This window comes from Taudactylus pleione, unplaced genomic scaffold (assembly GCF_031769625.1).
Source record: "Taudactylus pleione unplaced genomic scaffold, aTauple2 ptg000026l, whole genome shotgun sequence".
Taxonomy (NCBI): Eukaryota; Metazoa; Chordata; class Amphibia; order Anura; family Myobatrachidae; genus Taudactylus; species Taudactylus pleione.
Window position 1 is genome coordinate 18,377,516 of NW_028284428.1, and position 23,096 is coordinate 18,400,611.

General features: G+C 45.3%; 1 pseudogene; it reads left to right on the forward strand.

Moving 5' to 3' along the window:
• Positions 1 to 22,677, forward strand: part of LOC148539245 (uncharacterized) — a 59,678-nt pseudogene extending 37,001 nt beyond the window's left edge.
• The last annotated feature ends 419 nt before the right edge of the window (positions 22,678 to 23,096 follow it).

Sequence of the window (23,096 nt, forward strand, 5' to 3'; positions counted from 1 at the left end):
CGGACGCCGCTGCACTTGTTGGTGAAGGGGATATAAGATAAGCTGCTTGTTTTATCCTTTGTACTTCCTGATGAAAATCAGAATAGATTGAAACATTGAAGTTTATCTTCTGTGTGCTGTTATTTATTTCTGTATGCCAAGAGTGTCACACCCCTGTGATTCTATTGTGTGTATAGCTGTGTGGGGGCACCTGGCTAATTTGATTTCTACAGTGAGTGCCATATTAATTGAGATATATATATACACACATACATACAGTATATATACACAGTATGTGTTTGCGTGTGCGTGTGCATGTGGAACTCTTGTGGCACCATATAAATAAATAATAATAATTTATATAAACAAGCAAAATACGCTTATTTATGAAAAAAATATTTAAATTATTTATTGTGCTGGTTATTTTGTATGGAAACGTATTTAGGGCAGAGGCAGACGGTCAAAAACCTTAGTAAAATGAGCTGGTAAATAATTGAATGTTCTGTTCCTGTCCCGATTAACTCAAGGTTGAGTCAACAATGATTTAATGTTTCTGTTTGTCAAATGTCACAGTAGTGATAAATTGAATAGATCCTCTATTGAAAGACTTCCACTTTTATGTCATCACAGCTCCTGGAATAAAAACAAGTGTTCCCTTTACCAAGAATGATTCTGTTAACCTCGTTTTTTGAATAGATTATATTAGCAATAAGACATGTACTACAGTACCTGGATGTAAAATGTAATTCAGATTGCATTAGCAATAAAGCATATATTCCCCCATGACCATTACACAATTGATTTGAGAAATGCCTTTATATGGTCTTTTGCAATGGCGTGATCCCTACTGACTAACTCTACGATACAGTACAAGTGTTTCATAAAAGCCTCTTAGTGTTAATGCATGTTACATTTACTTTTATTCTCTAATAATGTGGACTGGCAGGATTTGCTGTATGGTATTTTCTAAACTGCATGACCTTCATAGTTTCTCAACCATGGCTAGACAGTAATAGCGTACAGGTATTATAGACACAGTCCTCTGATGATACAGCTTACGATGGACATACAGTACAGTTAAATTTTGCAAACATTATGTCATGAACACAATATGTGAAAGATTTGAGTCCCATTTACCTTAGCTACTCTGGTGCAGCTTAAGTGCCGTCTTTTATAGCACATTTAGGTTCCTTGTGATAGTACAGATGACGATGACACTGCAGTTTGAAATAAAATATTGCTTTACATGAAAAAACACATTACCCTGTATGGTGCTGTCATATACAGTATGCTGACTGGCATTTTTGCATAGTACCAGTATATTTCTTGTAATGTCTAAAATACATCTTTGCAAAAAGAGTTTTCTGGTGCAAGGTCATATTGCTGTACTTCTTACAAACTATGGGAATTATGTACAGTGGTGCATACAGCAAGTGCATTGTGCAACGTCATTTAGTGCAGTATGTAATCATTTGTTGAACTGCACATGTGGTCTCTTGCATTTTGAGAGACCTATCAGGGGCATTCATGTCCAATTGTAATTTAGTAAGGTAGTAAGGTCATGAAGATGCAAGATGAAGGGAGCATTGGATATATTTAGAGATAAATATGACTGGAGTGTTTTACGGGAATATCTTTTGTGCATACTCAGAGTAAGTGCAAGTTCTAAATTCTCTATCAAGTACTAACTTAAGCTGCCCACACACCAGTGGTGTAACTAGGGTATTTGGAGCCCAGGGCAAATTTTAAAATGGAGCGCCCCCCCACTATGTGCGAAAATGGGCGTGGTCACAAGGGGCGTGGACACTGAAAAAATGGGGCATGTCACACACCCCTTTCTTGTCACTGGGAACATTTCTTTCCATTTGCACCTTAATGCAGTGCCCCTTATACAGTCCCCCCTATGCAGTGCCCCTATTAGTAGTCCCCCTTATGCAGGCCGCCAGTAGTACCCCTTATGTAGTACTCCAGTATACAATGCCCCCAGTAGTGGTCCCTCTTAAGCAGGCCCCCAGTAGTGCCCCTTATACAGTACCCCCAGTAGTGGTCCCTTTTGCAGCCCCCAATTAGTTCCCCTTATACAGGCCCCCAGTAGTGACCCCCCATATGCAGTGCCCCTTACACAGTTCCCCCTGTAGTAATCCCCCTTATGCAACCTGCCATTAGTTCCCCTTATAAAGTGCTCCTAGGAGTGATCCCCCTTATACAGGCCCCCAGTAGGGCCCCTTATACAGTGCCCCCAGTAGTTGTCCCCCCTTATGCAGGCCCCCAGTAGTTATCCCCCCTATGCAGTGTATCCTGTAGTGGTTCTCCCTTTTCAGTGCCCCCTGTAGTGATCCCTCCGGTGCAGTGTCCCCAGTAGTAAGCCCCTTATATAGTGCCCCAGTAGGAGTCCCCCTTGATGCAGTGCCCCCAGTAGTAGTCCCCCGCAGTAGTGGTCCCCAGCAGTAGTAGACCCCAGTAGTGATCTCCCCAATGCAGTGCCCCTAGTAGTAGTCCCCCCTATACAGTGCCCTTTATATAGTGCCCCCAGTTGGAGTCCCCCTTGATGCAGTGCCCCCTGTAGTAGTCCCCAGTAGTGGTCTCCCCAATGAAGTGCCCCCAGTAGTATCCCCCCCAGTAGTAGTCCCCAGTAGTGGTCCCCCCCGAAGCAGTGCCCCCAGTAGTAGTCCCCTCCTTAGTAATAGTCCCCCCTGCAGAAGGGCACCCAGTAGTAGTCCCATCCTTAGTAATAGTCCCCCGCTGAAGTAGTGCCCCCAGTAGTAGTCCCCTCCTTAGTAAAAGTCTCCCCACCGAAGCAGTGCCCCCAGTAGTAGTCCCCTCCTTAGTAATAGTTCCCCACCCCGATAAATACACACTGAAATTAAACATTAAATAAAAGAAAAATACTTACCTGAATCCACACTCCGGCTCCAGCCGCCGTCTGCACATCAGTCCTCCTGGGCTGGCACACTCTGCATTATGGGAGAGACATCATGATGTTATGACGTCTCTCCCATTACCCACTGTAGGAGCCGAGAGGGAGCCAGCTCTTGCAGTGGGCGTGCGGCTGCAGCAGTCAATGAGAGTCTATCTGACTCTCATTGGCTGCTGTTTATCCATCACATCGCCACCAGCACTGGCGGAGATGTGTGTGCAGCAGCAGCAGCCAATGAGAGTCTGTCTGACTCTCATTGGCTGCTGATTAACACACACATCGCTGCCGTGCTGGCAGCGATGTGTGTGTTAGAGCATGAGCCTGCCTGCCACCCTCCTCCTGGCACTATTGGGCAAGCGCTCAGGGGAAGGGAAAGGGCTCAGCTGTGCAGCACAGGACCAGCGCTGGGAAGCCTAGTGCCGGTCCTGTGCAAATGTGTAGTGCTGACCACACTCACTGCGCTTGGCACTATACTGGCTAACTAGGACGGGCCGGTACCGTTGCCCCCCGTGCACTGCCGGTCCCACGGCACCCAGGGCACGTGCCCCGCTCGCCCTGCCCTAGTTACACTACTGCCACGCACATAGCGATTTTTTACCCGATTTGGCCGATTTCGATGAAGCGGGTGGACAAATCATGTAAAAATGTCCAAAGCGTGAGTTTCTACTCATGCTCACGATGCCAATGCACGTACGCTCATCGTACCTCGCATCATAAGATCTGCCATGCTGTAGGGCAGATTTGCCAATCTGCGACACGATGGATGCCGATCATTCATTTTTTTTCACACGATCAAATGCACGATTCATCGTACATCGCGGAATTTGACAGATAGGACCCTGTACACGCCCATACGCCATCTTGTGCAGCATTGTGGAGAGAAGGCAAAGGAAGCACGATTGAGCCTGCACAACAAGTCTGCAAAACTGTATTTTGGTGAGTATATTGCTGCTGTTGATGCACCACCACTGTCCACCAATGTGGGCCACACACCTACCGACCATATAAATGTATGACCCAGCCACTGCCCGCCAAAATGAGGTGGGTGGTGGCTGGGACATGCATTATATACCCTGTCCACCAATGTGTGCCACCCACCTACCCATGTGTGCCAGCCACTCACCTACCCACCATATAAATTCATGACCCAGCCACTGCCCGGTGGCTGGGTCATGCATTAACCTCCCACCTACCCATCAATGTGTGCCACCCACCTACCCACCATATAAATTCAAGACCCAGTCACCGCCTGCCAAAATGAGGTGGGTGGTGGCTGGGTCATGCATTCACCTCCCACCTACCCACCAATGTGTGCCAGCCACCCACCTACCCACCATATAAATTCATGACCCAGCCACTGCCCACCAAAATGAGGTGGGTGGTGGCTGGGTCATGCATTCACCTCCCACCTACCCACCAATGTGTGCCACCCACCTACCCACCAATGCGTGCCAGCCACCCACCTTCCCACCATATTAATACATGAGCCAGCCACAGCTTGCAGAAATGAGGTGGGCAGTGGCTGGGTCATGCATTCACCTCCCACCTACCCACCAATGTGTCTCACTGGACACCTATCCTCTCACTGGCCACCAATGTCACGGACAACCTAATAAATGTCTGCAAAATCATTAAACACTGAAAAAATATTAAAATGGCAAAAACAATTTTAGTTCAACAACAAAAAAGAAAACATTATAACAATATCAAAACATATCTAAAATTTGTTTTTGTTCTTGTGATACATGCGATAATATTCCACCATAAACAATTGTATGTCAACAACATAAACAAATACATTGCAATTTATATTACAATACTATTAAAATACATTACATTCCTGTAAAAAACATTTTACAATACAATAAAAATACATTAAAACCCTGTAAAAAAACATATTACCATACTATTAAAAATACATTACATTCCTGTAAAAAATAACATATTAAAATACAATAAAAATACATTAAAACACTGTGAAAAACAAAAAAATTGCAAAACTATTTACAATTTAATAAAATATCCATATTTTTTTTTCTTCACAGCAATGTCTATGGATACCGAAAGAGAGTTTGTGACTGGATTTTTGGAGATCCTCCAGTCAAAGGAGTGTCTATAGCGGATATCCAGTAAAAAGTACCACAACAAGTCTCAGAAGATGGCAGCTTTGGGGGTGTTGTTAGACTACACCAAAAAGTATATTGCCGATACAGACCTCAATACAGTCCGGAACAAAATTCAGAACCTGCGTACTGTCTGCTTAATATATAGTCATTTATCTCACAGTCATACCTCCTGCCATGGCACCGCACCTGGTCCCTTGAAATAGGCCATGTACTCCTCCCTCACTTCTTTGGTACATGCGGTTGATGTTGTAGAAATTGGTGGTGCAGACACAGATGTAAACTGGGCAATGTCCTCCGGAGGTCCTACATCTTCTGGTGTAGCTGGGACTGGTCCTCGTTGGGTAGTTTTTCTTAACAGAAAGTTGTGCAGCACACAGCACGCCATCACGACCCAGTCTATCTTCTCCACATGTAGGTTTATGGTGGTGTGGAAAATGCAGAAACGGTTTCTGAGTATTCCAAACAAATTTTCCACAATGCGCCGTGCCCGGGATAGGCAATAATTGTAGATCCTCTTCTCTCTGGTGAGGCCCCTCTGTGCAAATGGCTTCATGACATGTTCATGTAATGCAAAAGCCTCATCTGTGACAAAAGCATAATTTAGGCCATGCTTTGTCTCGTCCAGTGATGGCAAGTTGAGGGTTTTGTTGGTGAGTCTCTGGTAGAAAGCCGTCTGTTTGAAGGACCCACCATCTGAAGCACGGCCATTCTTGCCGACATCCAAAAACAGAAATTCGTAGTTGGCATTCACCACTGCCATGAGAACGATTCTGAAGAAGCCTTTATTGTTGTATTAATATGATCCGGTGTTGACAGGTGGGTTGATGCGGATATGTTTTCCATCGATGGCTCCTCCGCAGTTAGGGAAATTCCAACGTTGTTCGTACTGTTCAGTGATCCTCTTCCACTCCTCCACGGTGTTAGGAAACTGTAAAAATCGTAAAGAAATTAGTCATAACATGACAATAATATATATATATATATATATATATATATATTTTTTTTTATATAGACTCCCACCCAAGAGCCTGTTTTGTCCTCCACGCCAGACCAAAGTTTGCTCGGGGACAGAGATGTGGATAATATGACCCCATTGCCAACACACATTGTACCCAGACCATCATCCTCTTCTGTACCACCTCAAAAAAAATGAAAGGGTAGAAAGGAGAAGCACACCGAACAGGAGGACTTATTTCTCCAAAATACTGAATGCCTCCTTCAGAAACCACCAGATGATATTGATGATTTTACTGCACGTCAACAGTCGCATGAGGAAAATGGATGAGCTACTGTAAATAGGAAAAATTTCCACAGGCTCACCTATGACTTTTTAAGTAGGCCTCTCAACAACTTACATGACTCCACTTATATTGCTGACCCACTGCTTTATTCCCCTGCCCCAAACACCTATGTCAGCCCCCCAGTCCAGTTGGAGATTACTCCCCAACCCAGCACCCTAAGCACAAGCCATACCATTTTTAGCACTCTGCTGGATACAGCAGATGAACCTCCCAATTATTCCCAAGTTTAATTTATTTACTTTTTTTTTCTTGCTTGTACTATCACCAAATTGTATCACTCCCGATAGGTGCTGGCTGTATGCTATACGGTGGTGATGACACCAGTGGTGTAAATTCATCCAGACGCCCGGAGGCAAATTATAATTTGGTGCCCCCGTCACAGCCACTGACACTGTAATGTAGCAATTCGCATGCAGACAGGCTACAGATAGACGAAGGCATTAGGTGATGGTCTGACATGGAGCTCTCCACTAGTGTATGGTGGCTTCTCAGGTGCCGGAAAGAGGTGCCATGTATTGGGCGGCCGTGACGGTACACTATGGGTACATAGTTGCAGCCCTAAGTTGGGTGAATATGTTGGGACAATGGAGGAGGTGCCCCCTTCCGAGCTGGAGCCCGGCGGCAGGCGTCTCCATTGTCTCCCATAGTTCTGCCCCTGGATGACACTAATTGGAGATGGTCACTACACACATGGTGCAAGTGCAGATTGCTGGAAGCTGGGGCCACAATGTATACTTGTGCCATGTGTGTATTGGCCTGTTCAATCTTGTGTCTGACCCACAGTACAACATACAGCAGGCTACCTATTGGGATTGATAAAATTTGGTGATAATGCTATTTTGTACAATTTATATCCCTGTTTATTTTATATATTCAAAATAAACAAATGTTATTGCATACAGTTCAGTGCACAGTTTAGTTTGCCTACAGTTCAGTGCACAGTGTGGTTAATGCAGCCTTATTGGAAGTAATAATATAGATTTTAATTAAAAACCACAGCAAAATTGTGAGTGACTACAGTGCAGCATTATTGACACAGTGGCTGTGTTATAATGAGTAAAAAAATAGAACTTCCCAAATTATGTAAATGACTACTTTGTAGTGTTGTTGACACACAAATGTTATTAATGACTGCTATGCAGCACCGTTTTGTTAATTCTGCCTTATTGGCTGTCACAGTTAAATAGTTAAATTTAAAACATACAAAGAAAAAAAATGAAAAAAACTTTTTTTCTTTGACAAGAAACAAATGTGTGGTGTTTTTTTTTTCTTACCTTGCAATACTGGTACTGCAGCACTTTAACGATAGCCTTGCAGGTCTCTGGAATGATGACGCCAAAGGACTGAGGTGAAATGACTGTCCCAAACTTCAGGTCTTCAAATGACCTTCCTGTAGCCAGGTACCTCAGGGTAGCCACCAGTCTCTCTTCAGCAGGGATTGCCCTCCGCCACCTTGTGTCCTGTTTCCAGATATGGGGGGTCACCAGATGCAGCAATTCCTGGAAGGTGGAGTAATCCATGCGCAGGTAGTTGCGATAGTCCTCCGGATTGTTCTCCTTGATCTCCATCAGCAGGAACATGTGAGAGCGAGTAACCCTTTGCAGAAGCCACTCCATAGTCCAGCATGCTCTCGTCCTTCTTCGCTGGGCCCTCTCCTTAATCACCCGGACCCCAGCTTTGGCGACCAACACTCCATACCGATAGGGACGCATCAGCATAGAATTCAGGAATAGGATAGAATGCAGGTAGGTAGCACACACTTGCAGGTAGAAGGAACTTTGTAAAAGGCAAGATAAATACAAAGAGTTCAGTAGCAATGTACAGGGTTCAGCAGGAATGCACCTAGCCTCACTAGTAACAGAGCTGATTGTACACAGGGTTAAAATGGCGCCTGCTTTTTATACCCCCTGGCTAGCCCCTCCCATTGTTATTACTGTTTAAATTTCCCACCAATCGTGAAGAGCCTCTGGTGGTGTTTTGTAAAACTCATGATTCATCATGCACGATCTCAGGATCAGTAAGATCCAATAGATCAGGGGTCTTCAAACTTGGCCCTCCAGCTGCTGTGGAACTACACATACCAGCATGCACTGCCACCATTTTGATATAACAGCATGCTAAAACTATGTGCAGTGCATGCTGGGATTTGTAGTTCCACAGCATCTGGAGGGCCAAGTTTGAAGACCTCTGCAATAGATCATGAGATCGTGAATCAAATTGGAAGCTTTTTTGTCCAAATCGGAATCACGACTGCCGGGGAGCTACAGGGGAAATCGTGTACATCGGCTGATCTGTAACACTTAGTTATATTTGTGGACAGCTTTAGTTATATACTAAGAGTTGAGATGCACCTAAGCATAATACAATTCTGAGTATAGGATGACATTTAACAGGTGTCCGCGCATATTCACAACTGAATCTAGCAGCTATAACACTCAATAACTTTTAATTGAACAACTACTCTACACTCTTGTGTTAATGCGAGAGATACAGTATGTTATGCTTTTTTGTTATCTCACAGTGATATATAGGGAATTACACGGCTTCAGTTTAAGATTACCACTTGGACCTGGTTGCTGAACATAGATATTGGATGTCAGTAATATAACTGCACTTAGTGGTCCAGAGAAGGTTTACAATGGGTTTAGGCAGTTGAGATAGTGGCATTTAGCTATTCAATTGCAGACATATAAGATGGTGTAACGGTAGCATTACTGCCTCACAGCACTGAGGTCATGGGTTCAATTCCCACCACAGCCCTAACTGTGTGGAGTTTGTATATTCTCCCTGTGCTTGCGTGGGTTTCCTCCGGGTACTCCGGTTTCCTCCCACATTCCAAAAATATACTGGTAGGTTAATTGGCTCCCAACAAAAATTAACCCTAGTGTGTGTGCGTATGTGATAGGTAAATCATAGATTGTAAGCTCCACTGGGGCAGGGACTGATGTGAATGGCCAAATATTCTCTCTGTAAAGCGCTGCGGAATATGTGTGCGCTATATAAATAACTGGTAATAATAATAATAATAATAATAATAAAACATCATTGTGATGTGCCACTTTAACCAATAGATCTGACAGTGGCAAACACAGGAAATGTAGATGCTTGATTTTAGAGTGAGTGTGGCCAGTCCATGAATAGGGCATGTGTGTTGTGTGTCATAATTCCAGCATATACAGGACTAGCGATCACAGTAAGCCATTAAATGTGGAAGTAGGGCCATCCTGTCTGAGCTAAATGTTTTTATTTAAGATGTGGGCACTATTCTTAAGAAGTGGAGCAAGTCCGGGAGTCTGGGGGAGCAATGGAAGAAAATAGCACTGCCCTGGACATATATGTACATATTGGTCTCTAGCAGTGCACCTCTAACCGTGCATGTTTTCCAGATCTCCTAGTTGGTGCACAGGTGTATTTATTACTGGCAGACACATGTTAAAAAATCCACAGGTGGTGTTAATTATTTTGTTTGCGATACTGAGAAGAACATGCAGCACTAGTAAAAATATTTTATATTACTCTTTCTATTGTGGTCATGGTGTGGACTGGGGAGGGGGGTTTCCAGGCAACCGTAACCCCCCCACCCTGCATTTGCCTATATGAAAGCATCTAAAGCTGGGCATACACTCTACAATTAACTGTCAGATATCTGTCCAATCTCGCTGGTTGGAATGAAAAACCTGGTAATGTATGGGAGCAAATGACAGTCAATCATATGGTTTTAAACACTGGAAAACAGACAAAAAACAATTGTTCAAATTGGTTAAATTAATGTGTTTTATCCAATTTGTCTGAACGACCATTTTTGTCTGTTTTCCAGTGTTTGTGAGCAAATGGTCGATTGTCATTTGCTCCCATGAATTACCGGATGTTCATTCCAACCAGCCAGATTGGACAGATATTTGACAGATAATCGTATAGTGTATACCCAGCATTGGGGGTCTTTACTTTGTTGAGGGAGTGATTAGCAATACTCATGAATTTGAGCTCAGCAGTATGTTACAAATGCTCTACAATATATACAGTATAAATATCTTATACATTGTGATAGTGATTTCAGCTGCAGCATTTACAGAATAAACCACAAGAACAAAGCTGGTCACAATCTTCACCTATAAGAGCCCAATCTTAAATTAGAGCAGTATGTATCTGCCCCCAAGTCTTGTGCAAGCAGAAGTAGATAAATAGTGTTATATATTCATCATGAGATGATGCTGTAAGGGGGCGGGCTGGCACAGGGCACATTAAAGCCCTGTTAAGGCTCTATTCATCGAGGCAATTCTAACAGCATGTTGCTTGTCAGTGGGAACTGAGTCTATTTGGTGCTGGTTTTCCGTGCAGTTTAGCAAACCACTGCTTGCTAGATGTGACTGTTTAAATACCTCCCACATATAAAAATGGGGATTGTGGTCCTAAATCTTGCTGTTTTAGATCACATACTTTGATGTGTGCCATTGACCTTCACAATCACTCAATTTACAGACCATACATTAAAGTGCAGGGTGTGCGGGGAACACGGGCCCCTGGGTCCAGGGGGTCCGCACCGTACACCCTGCACCCATAATATTACTTACCTCTCCGGAGTCCCACATCAGCGCATGGGTCCGGCACTGTAAAACGACTGGAAAATGGCTGCAGCAGTGATTTTCCCATCGTTTGTGCATGTGCAGTACAGGGAACATGGCCGCCGCTGCCTTTTACCCGGTGACCTGTGCATACATTATAGACTCTGAGCACACTCTAGTGCCCAGAGTCTATAACTGGCCGCGCACAGCTCAGTGTGCTGCCGGCCGCCGGGGGAGAGCAGGGGGCCTGTGTCAGAGACTGCACATGGACCCCCTCCTGTCTAGAAATGCCCCTGCCTAAAGGGGTATATTTACTAATGTGAGAGTTTATAGAAGTGGAGATGGTGCCCATAGCAACCAATCAGATTCCAGCTATTATCTTCTAGAAGGTGCTAGTTAAATGTTAAGTAGAATCTGATTGGTTGCTATGGGCAGCATCTCCACTTCTACTTCCACAAAACTCTCACTGTAGTAAATATACCCCAAGGTCTCTGAACTGTTACACCCCATTTCTAAGAGATAATTGTAACTCCTGCTGTACTGGTTTTCTGGTTTGATAAACGGAGGACTAATATTAATACATAAAAATAAAGGTACAATAATAAAGAAATAATAAGAAAAACTACAAAGACAAATACTGTACTAGTTTAGACTTTGCAAACAAATAACTTCAGCATGTCGAAGTTCCATGAGTTTTTCCACTCTTTGGCATGTACAACAATCATATTCTGTCTAGCAGCGAGAATAAATTGCCAATATACAATTCAAGGTCCCTGAGATTATCAAACAATTGATTTCTCCATGTATCCTGTCATAATACTGGCAGATTTGTTTGGCATTTGTTTTTAATGTGCTCTTCTTTCAAGGTTAGCATTATGCTTTCAGACTTGAACAATTAAACACACGAAGGGAACAACTTACAGAACGCTCAGACAACAATTTAAAAAAGCAACACTTAATTGGTTTCTTGGCAGACTAAGATGAAGTAAAATAACACAACTCTTAAAGTTTACTCACAGTGCTGAAATTAAATTTATTTTTCAAAATGTAGCAATATTTTGTACTACACACTTGTATTATAACTGCAATATCAAGTGGTCAAAATGTTTAGAACTTGAATAGTAAACGGGAAGCAATTTGTATAGAAATAATATGAAAATTACAGTGACATATGCATTTGCTACTGGTGCTGTTTATAATGGCTAGAATATATATTATTTTATAAGGAATAAAATATATATTTTTAAGTTGACTTTGGCAATGATATAAAGAAATGCACACTTGCTGGCTATTGTAAAGAAGCTACAGCCACCCTTTGAGGTAAATGCTAATCAATAGTTTTCCTGCAATCAATCAGGAGAGTTACAGTACTTAATGCCATAGAAGCAGGAATATGATTCGCTGTGATCATAAATTAAGGTCTATCTTTCAAACAGTTCCTAGAGGTGTCAAAAATTATTTAAGAATTGTTGATAATATTCTATATTTACAATTTTAAACTTTGCATAAGATGCCCCAAACCACCCTGAACATTACCCAAACAAAGTTACATGCACAAATAGAGGTACTCATGAGTCATGACTTACCTAATCTCCTTGAAGAATGCTCCTTACTTCTGGCTTCTTCTGTTCCAGGTCTGGCTGGCGCTGCTCCTCACACGCAGTGGCTCCTCTGACCTCTTTCTTCCAGCGGCGGATGTCATGATGTCACGCGCGCCGACTCCAAAGGATATTTATTTATATTTTTATATATATGTATATATATATATATATATATATAGCAAATCCAAACGGCGGCACTCAAATGAAAAGTACAATAACCAGCAGGTAAAATAGCTCCAACGTTTCGGAGTCCTTCTTTAATACTCCATCTTCAAGGATATAATACAGAATAATACATACAACACTTACTTATATATCACCAGCACCACACCTCGTGTAGACGCGGTCTCTGGGAATCAACAGCTTCCGGCCCAGCGGCGCCCCCACATGATGTCAATGTCCAGCGCTTGTTGTCACGGAAACCAACTATAAACAAATCGCATACATGGCTAAGAAGGCTGCAGGGTGTAAACCACTTAATAAATACATACATTGCGTGTACAGAGACAGAGCTTACAGCTTTTTGCATTTTGTAATAAACAAATGCAACAGGCAATTCGCTGTTATATGAATAATATCAGCCTCCATGCAGATAGATGTTATTGATCTATATAGTGTATAAATATAAATACCACTCAGTCACTTGTCTCCAATTATAAAAATCAACATGCTGTAGGTTTATACCCAAAAATGTTGTCCAAATCTAATAGAACAAGATCATACATAGAGACATAATTAAATAAATGTGCTAGTTCCTGCTAAGATCCACAGATCACATAAAGCAGTGTAATCCCAAGTACTCATTAAGTTCCCTTGGCGCTAGTGTGCCCAATCTATAAATGGCACTCCCAACAACCATGCAAAAACAAATAGGAGCCTTCCGTGTTTAGGACCTCATCCGAGACCCAAAATGTAGCAAATCCAAACGACGGCATTCAAATGAAAAGTACAATAACCAGCAGGTAAAATAGCTCCAACGTTTCGTAGTCCTTCTTTAATAATCCATCTTCAAGGATATAATACAGAATAATACATACAACACTTACTTATATATCACCAGCACCACACCTCGTGTAGACGCGGACTCCGGGAATCAACAGCTTCCGGCCCAGTGGCGCCCCCACATGATGTCACTGTCCAGCGCTTGTTGTCATGGAAACCAACTATAAACAAATCGCATATATGGCTATGAAGGCTGCAGGGTACGTGGGTATGCTCTGCCCACTTTAGAATCTGCCATGAGTAAAGCTCTAAAACAAACTCGAGATCAATTGTTGTCATCTAAAGCTAAGGATGATCACCAGCAGGGCAACCAGATACCCTGGGTCAAACATTATAATAACCATAGTGGAGCCATCAAAAAAGCTATTAGAAAACATTGGGTGTTTTAGATGTTTGAATTGTCTAATGTGCAGATATCTTAACACTGGTGACAATTTTAGTCACCCATTTAGTGGGAAGAGGTACAGCATTAGGCAGCGTGTTTCATGTACTACGAATTACATAGTGTACACATAATGTCCATGTGGTTTGGCCTATGTAGATAAGATGGATAGGCCAGCGTGCTCAGTCATGCAGTGGTGAAGCAATGGCCCCCAAGCCACAGCAGGGGCTGCGGGGTCCATAGTTATGCCACTGCTTCTGGACTAGGGTATTGGGACTTAGGGTCTGATTCACTACCGTACGCAACTGCAATTACACATACAATCAGCCAATTGTTGCTTACTGCACATGCCATTGCAATTGGGACTGTTATCGCTGTGACTATGCAGACCAATCGGAGAGTGACTGATAGGAAGTGCCGTTTGTGGGTGGTGACCAGGGCCAACGAGAGCCGCACCGGGCCCTGGTGACAAGGGTCATGACCTAATCGAGGGAGGCGTGGCCACGCCCCATAGATAAAAAACAGCAAAATAATTAATTATTTCAGCTTGCGGTGCGTGGTGTGCCACTCAGCCTGGTGCACAGCCAATGGGGGGCGCGATCAGCGTGATCACTCCCCCCATAGGCATAGGAGACTGCTCTGGCTGCTGCTTTAGCAGCCACGAGCAGTCTCCCAGTGCAGCCCAGCACACAGCAGCGTGTGCTGGGCTACTGTTACTTAAGAGTGAGGGGGAGCAGTGCCGGACCCGGGACCCCACCAGGCCCCTGCAGCAAGCCCGGGCCCGGGTAATTTGTACCCGCTCCCACCCCCCCCCTCTGCGCCCTTGGTGGTGACAGGGGAGTCGTAAGCTATTAAACCACAGATGATAGTATAGAGAAAGAATCAAGTTTCATTCTAATATACTGTAACTAAAACTGCTTTCAGATTGTACCAGTTAGGAGTGTATTGTAAATGTTAATTTCCCCAAATACTTGATTGATTTCTGAGGTGCATCCTGTGAAGTGCTCATGCATTATAGAGAAATCTGCCAGTCATAACCATAGCTTTATATATACTGTATATTCTATAGTAGATGTTTTCACAATCATACCAGAATCTTCTGGTTAAAAATGTAGACTGTGACTGAATGCCTTTTTACTATCATATCCACTGGACTAATTTACTCCAGGGATGTGCAGTCAGGGTAGGCAGGGGAGGCAGAGCCTCCCCTGTTATACTCCCTCCCCTATCATACTCCCTGTCATTCTCCAGAATTTTGATATAAAAACTGTGTTTTTATACATGTGTGCCTCCCCAGCCATTGACCTCACCACACGTCACTGATTTAGTCATGTATAAACTTATACTTCTGACACTACATAAATAGAGCAGGCAAGACAGTCCTCATAGAGGGGATTGAAAAAAGAAAGCCACACAAGAAATCAGCGACTTATGTATAGTATAACTCTTTTTAAATGGGAAAAAATAATGAAAACTCTTTTCTTCAACAAAGAAGCTAGAGAAATGGGTTATAATAACTTAGTTAACCTCTGCTTCATAAATATTCTGGCAAATATTTATCTGTGTGTGAGTCGCAAGAACACTTCATAGTAATGTTCTTATGTACGCGAATGACCTGTGCTGCCATGTTCCCTGTGTGTTCCTCATTTGTGCTGCTATGTCCCCTGTTTGTTCCTCACCTGTGCTGCAATGTTCCTTGTGTGTTCCTCATCTGTGCTGCTATGTCCCCTGTGTGTTCCTCACCTGTGCTGCTATGGTCTCTGTGTGTTACTCACCTGTACTGCTATGTCCCCTGTGTGTTCTTCAACTGTGCTGCTATGTTCCCTGTGTGTTCCTCACCTGTGCTGATATGTCCCCTGTGTGTTCCTCATCTGTGCTGCTATGTCCCCTGTGTGTTCCTCATCTGTGCTGCTATGTCCCCTGTGTGTTCCTCACCTGTGCTGCTATGTCTCCTGCTATGTCCCCTATGTCCCTTGTGCTGCTATGTCCCCTGTGTGTTCCATATCTTTGCTGCTATGTCCCCTGTGTGTTCCTCACCTGTGCTGTTATGTCCCCTGTGTGTTTTTCACCTGTGCTACTATGTCCCCTGTGTGTTCCTCACCTGTACTGCTATGAGTATACAATCGGGAAGCCGGCTGCCTTAATACCGGCAGCAGGCTTCCCGACTGTCATATCCCGGCAAGGGATGAAATGCCGGGCGTCTAGATGTTGACACCTGACATTTCCCCGATCCCGGGAGACAGGCGCCCAGCATCCCGGTCGAAGGGATGCCGGGCGCCGCGAGTGGACAGCCATGGGGGGGGAGGGTTAGGTTTAGGGCACCCGCGGGGGACTTAGGGTTAGGCACCCCCCGGTAGGGTTAGGGTTAGGCTAGGGGGAGGGAGGGTTAGGGTTAGGTACCCCCGGGGGGGACTTCGGGTTAGGCACCCCCGTGGGGGACTTAGGTTTAGGCAGCGGGGAAGGGGGAGTTAGGGTTAGGCACTTAGAGGGGGGATTAGGGTTAGGCACTTGGGTGGGGGGTTAGGGTTAGGAACCGCTAAGGAGGGTTAGGGGGTTAGGTTAGTTAGTACTTACCTATCCATGATTGGGATTTCCAGCGCTGTCGGGCTTCCGCTGCCAGGATCTCTGCATTTGTTGGGCTGTCACTGCCGGGAATCAAACTGCCGGCCATGGGGCCGGCAGTATTTCATGCCGGTTACCTGCTATGTCCCCTGTGTGTTCCTCACCTGTACTGCTATGCCTCCTGTGTGTTCCTCATCTGTGCTGCTATGTTCCCTGTGTGTTCTTCACCTGTGTTGCCATGTCCACTGTGTGCTCATCATCTGTGCTGCTATGTTCCCTGTGTGTTCCTTACCTGTGCTGCTATGTCCTCTGTGTGTTCCTCATTTGTGCTGTTATGTCCCCTGTGTGTTCCTCACCTGTGTTGCTATGTTCCCTGTGTGTTCCTCATTTGTGCTGTTATCTCCCCTGTGTGTTCCTCATTTGTGCTGTTATGTCCCCTGTGTGTTCCTCACCTGTGTTGCTATGCCTCCTTTGTTTCCCTAGCCTGTACTGCTATGCCCCAATGTAAGACCAGAAGCATACACATCAGAATACAAGTTAGCACACACGTTAAGACCAAAAGGTTGTTACCTTCACCCAGTAATTAACGGTACCTTACCTATTTTTAAATCTCTCAAGGCCTCAATAGGTATGTATGCTGGTGTTGTAATTGTTTACAGTGTCAACAGACTAAGGGTTATGCAGGTTATGTCAACAGAGATGTGCTCCAGCTATTGATTTTTTTTGTTAGTGGATGCATAGCAAAACCATTTATCCTTGACTATTTCCTAATCATACAATACACACCTGTGGTATTAAGGTAACAACTGCCAAGTGCTGTATGACTTGAAAAATACAGGATCTAAGTAAAGTTTAAGTTTTCATCTGTGTAAAGCTTTCATCTTCAATACGGTGTAAAAAAAAGTTTCTGTTTCTCCCTTAGGGGTCAATTTACTAAGGCATGGAGAGAGATAAAGTGAATGGAGTTAAAGTACCAGTCAATTAGCTCCTAAGTGTAATTTTTCATGAAGTCCACTTTATCTCTCTCCAAGGCTTAGTAAATAGACCCCTTATCCTTGAAAGCCTTTGGGCCTGATTCAGAGTTGGACGCTGTGCATCTTTTGCCGGTATTGCATTGCATGTGCAAGGACTGGGGCACCCATTTTGATTGTCTTATGATGCTCAAATACAATTTATGGGGGTGATTTAGCTAAGGACGGAATTGCAAAGCTGCACGCAAGCAAGCAAGCCAGCCGATTTGCTATTCCATCCTTGCTAATATGCAAATGCAGCAGAAGGTGTATAACACCCCCTGTTGCATTTGCGATCCCAGTACTGTGACCAAGGTCGCAGGCTGGGATCAACATCGTGACCATCGGTCAGCTTTCCTGGCCAGCTTGCGAGGCAAGGAAACTGCATCCGTGAACGCAGTCCCTAACCTTACCACTCCAGGAAAATTGGGCGCCCCTGCACTGCCCCTTAAATGCCTCTGCCTGTCAAGCAGACAGTGGCATAGCAGAGGTTGCTTAGGATCACCCACAGATTCCCGATAATCACATGAAGTAAAATCAAGCCACAAATAAATATGAAATTGCATCATATTACAGTGTGATTGAAGGGGTCTGGTGGTATTAAGCTGCCGCATCACCAGTGTTTTAGGAATGTAAACGCTCTAGACTTCATGGGATCAAAGGACCTCATTCAGAGCCGGACGCTATTTGCGCTCGCTCGTTCAGAAAAAAGAGGTCGCTATTCAAATGAACCGTTCGCTCTTTGTGGTCTGTTCACGCCTCTAGGTCTGAACAAGCGAACCAAACATGCGGCCGTTTTTTGGAAAACTACGCCCCCTGGCCGCTCGCATTCTATGTCATGTCCGCTATTTATTAGATTAATCGAGTACATCGACCAGTGTATGAACTGCTCGCTATTCTTGTGGTTGGTTTTTCCTACCGCATTCTTGCGAGCAGTTCTGACTATAAAATAACCCAGTGACATGGTCAATGACGCTGCTGTATTAATTATGCACACCCATATAACGCCCGTTTTGACCTTTAAGCACGCCTGCGTTCGGATCTCCACTCCCCGTTTTCAAGCACCTTCCCCTGTTATCACCCACATACGCCTCCTCCTGTCACTCAAATTAGCAGGCATTCGCTATTTAGCGAACAAACGATTTTCGGCCGCACTGACTGGTTCGCGCATGCGTATTACGATCCGTACGCATGCGCAGTTGGGCAAACATCGCTCGGAACGACCAAGCGGCCGCTTACGAGCGGCTCTGAATCAGGCCCAAAATCTGCTAAGAGGTGGATCTACTGTAGTCTTCAGGTGCAAAGGCTTGGATATAAGAGGTGATAGATCTAATCCCATACTAACATAATTTTTTTGGGCAACTAAGGTGTGAAGATCTTAATATCCTGAAAATACCAACTGTGGACAGGGGTGACAGATGCAACTAAACACTTTAAGATATAAATAGGTTGCTTAAAAAATGGTTCACCCCTAGTCCTAGTGCTCCCATGAGAGGTAAGTAAGCCTGAAGGCTGACAATTAGGCATGAGTGACATTAAACCACAAGTGTTTTGAGTGTTGCCAGTTTAATACGGTGTTGGTCAGTGCCCTTTTAAGTTTAGATTGTCTTAGACAGCCAATGAATGCTGAGGTGGGGTAGTCTAGGGTTATTTAAGGCAGAGCTTCATGTAAATCTGTCTTTGTTCCAGTTTTTCCAGGACAGAGAAGTGCATTTACAGTTATATTTTTGTGCTTTCAATTCTCTCTCCTACTCTTGCTTCATTCTCCTCATATCCTCACTCTCCCTGTCATTCCTGCTGTCCCTTTCATTCTCACTCCTCTTCCTTTTCCCAATCCCCATTAGCTTCTGCCTGTCTGCCATGCCCAGGCCTTGCCGCTCTTCAGGCCTTCCCGCCCGACTTTCCGAATACCTCCTGGTGTGGAGCTCTGCGGATGCAGGCTCTCCTCCAGTTCCCCTTCATGGCCGCTAGTGCTGAGTCTGACCCAGCTGCTGCGCATGGCACCATCAGCAGGGCCACAACTGCGGCTGTGATTGTCGGCAATCCTTGTGTCTCCAGGTCACGGGGGTGGGCGGTGGCTCGCACTGCTCCTGCCTCCCTCACTACTGTACCCGCTGCCCAGCGTAGCCACTGCGCCCGGGCTTGTACTAGGCCTTGTGGCGCAGCTGGTGCATCCTCCGGTGGAACCACAGTTAAGTAGTTTGTCGATGGCTGCACCTTTGTGTTTGTGGATCAGCAGCAGGCTGCGGTCACGGCCTCTGCTGGTCCAGGACCCGCTAGGCCCCGCCACAACACGGCCCATGGCAGGCCTAGCATTGCAGTCAACGGCATGGCGGCAGGTGGGGCTGCGGCCGGGTGTCTTGCTGCTGGCTCTGTCTCCCTCTTGAAGTCTCAAAGCCACTATGAGTCCAGTCGCAGGTGCGCATGCGTGCCCGGGGGGTGGCCGCGATACACGGCCAGTTTACACCTGTACCTGTTGTATCTTTTGCAGCACCTGTGTCTGCTGGTGTTGCTGCTGTTCCTGCAGGTACCCCTTCCACATCCATAACAGACGTGCCTGCTGCAGCGACTGCTGGATCGGATGCTGTTGCCTGTTCCGGTCCTTTGGTGCCTCCCCCTAGGTGTCTGCAAGTTCCCTTTTGAGGGCCCCCCCCGTCGCCTAGCACCTGACGATACTATTCCTTCAATGGTTCCAATCGCATGGCAGGAGCCAGTTGCAGGTTCCGGCATGCTTGCCTTTGATGTGGGGGGCCTCAACCTGCCAAGGATTGCTTCCGTGCCAAGTTTGGTGCCATCCCTGGTCGTCCAGCTGCTGGTGTTTTGCCTAAATAAGGAGGCATCCACTATATGCCTGGGTCGCATGCTACGCTGGCTATGGCTTTATCCCCATAGGGAGGTTGCAGAGTTTTTGTTTTGTGGTTTCCGCAGCAGTTTTCATTTACCTATTTCTGGCCCTGTGTCCCTTGGTTCCCCCAAGAATTTAAAGTCTGTGTCAGAGTTGCCACAATTGGTGCTCGCAAAAGTCATGAAAGAGGTAGAGCTGGGATGGATGGCAGGTCCTTTCCTGACACCCCTCTTTTTTGGGCCTGGTTCTCTTGTCTGTGGGCATTGTCCCCAAGAAGGAGCAAGGGAAATTTTGGCTCATTCAGCACCTGTCTTACCTGTAGGGATCCTCGGTCAATGATGCTATTCCTTTGGAATTGTGTCACGTCCAGTATCAGTCCTCTGACCAGGCTCTGGAGCTGGTTCAGGCATCTGGCCCTGGGTCCTTGTTGGCGTCCAGATTCTTTTAGATTCATGGGTTTTCACCTGCAGAACGGTTCTACATAGACAAATGCTTGCCTATGGGCTGTTCCATATCATGCGTTTTTTTTTTAGTACATTCTTGCATTGGTGTATTGTTGCTGGTCGGGGTGTCTCACTACCTTGACGATTTCCTGTGTATTGGTCCAGCTGATCCTCTCGCTGCGGTAAGCTACTTTTTTCAATGCAGTCATTATTTGTGTTTTTCAGGGTCGCGGTCGAGAGCAAAGAAATTGAGGGTCTATCGACGCAGCTCTCCTTCCTGGGTATTGCGATCGATACCATGGCGGGTTGCTGCCATCACCTCCAGGACAAATTGGATAGGTTGCAAGGGTCCATTGTGGTTGCATTAGGCGTAGGTAAACTCACCCTGCATCAGGTGCAGTCCATGCTTGGATTGTTCCACTTTGCCTGCAAGGTCATTTCTATGGGAAGGATCTTTTGCCAAAAATTGGAAAGCTCTATTGCTGGCGTCCTTTGCCCTCATTATTTGTCAGCCGAGATCAAGCGCCATTTGTGTGTTTGGAATGTGTTCCTTGCCCAGTTCAACGGTGTTAATATATTGCCTGTCCCACCTCGAAGTAACACTCAGCTGCAACTCTTTACAGATGCTGCTGGCGCAACTGGCTTTGGAGCTTACCTCAACGGTTCATGGTGCGCTGCACCTTGGCTGTTGACGTGGGCTGCGGAAGGGTTCACTAAGAACATGCTGTTGCTTGAGCTGTTTCCCATTGTAGTTGCTCTAGAACTCTGGGGAGACCACTTGAGGAATGCTAGCATAATGTTTTGGTGTGACAACCTGGATGTAGTGCATGCGGTCCATTGTCAGAGTTCATCATCTCTTCCGGTGGTTCGTCTGCTAGTGAGACTGGTGCTGCATTTCCTGCTGCTGAATGTCAATTTTGTTGCCCAACATGTGGCGCATGTACAAAATGAGATCGCAGATACCTTATCCCGATTTGACCGGCGCCGGTTTAGGGAATTAGCTCCCCAGGCCGAGTTGTCCGGTGACCCGTGTCCTCCTTATGTTTGGCAGATCATGAGGCTGGCATGGGGGAACTAGCTTTGAGGGATATTGCCGCCAGGACTTTGCACTGTTATCAGGCAGGTTGGCCGGAGTGGAAGCATTTCCATGTTTTGGTGGCCCAAGCAGGAAAGAGCTTGCAGCAAGTCATGCTGGCTTCTATTTGGGATCTGTATTCACGGGGGCGCTCGCATGCTGTGGTGTGGTGTATATTAGCAGACATGTCATTTTTCTCTGAGTTATATGACAGACCTGATCCCTCAAGGTCCTTCTTGGTCTCAAGGATTTTAAGGGGTTGGTCCAGGATGACCAATACAGCAGTCGACTCCAGGCACCCCATTGACATTTCCTTGTTGCCTCGCTTATTGGCTGTGGTCCCTGCAGTTTGCTTTTCACAGTTCAAATGCCTGTCATTTCAGTTGAGTTTTGCCATGGTGTATCATGGAGCGTTTCCGGTCTGTGAATTAGTTTCCCCTTCTAAGAGGGCTGACCCACCACTCACTGTGGCTGATGTGATTGTGTGCCCTGATGCAGTACTTTGTCTTATATGACACTCCAAGACAGACCAGGCTGGTAGAGGGTGCTGGATTTCCCTTCAACCATGTTCCATTCCAGCGGTATGTCCAGTGGTGCTGGTGCGCACCTTCGAGCTTGTACGTGGCAAATGGGATGGGGCATGGTTGATGCACAAGGATGGGTCCCTGGATACAAAATACCAGTTTTGCCATGTCTTGAAGCATTGTTTGGCATCTTTAGGGCTCGAGCTGGGTGAGTTCAGTACTCACTCATTTCAAATTGGAGCTGCTACAACTGCGGCTTCTGCTGGCTTCTCCAATGGGGATATGCAATCCCTGGGTCGGTGGCGGTCTCCTGCATTTCGTCGCTATATTCATTGTGTTCCATCATAGCTCACCGGAGGCCAAACCACTCACTGACATGAGGATTTTTTTATTTTTCCCCCGGGGCCCAATTGAATTCTGAATTATATGAAATGGCGTGATTAATCGTTGTTTTGGTTTGTTTTTTGGCTCATGTCAGGTTGGCTATATTGTGCCCCTTTCTCTGCCCTTTTCTTATGTTACACTTCCATGTCTTGTTGGTAAGGTGTGTGTGATTCGGCTGTTTTTTATGTTCTTTTTACTTTCCCTGTTGACTCTTCTTTTTAACATGTTTTCTGGTGGATTTGATGTCAAGCCGATCTGGGTTTTAGTGCATTCTTATATTTTCTGGGCTGCTCAATCCCCATTGGCATTTGATACTAGCAGTTTCTCTCAGGCTAAGTTAATTAGATGGTTAGGTTTTCGGGGGATGTGTTGGGTCTCTCTTT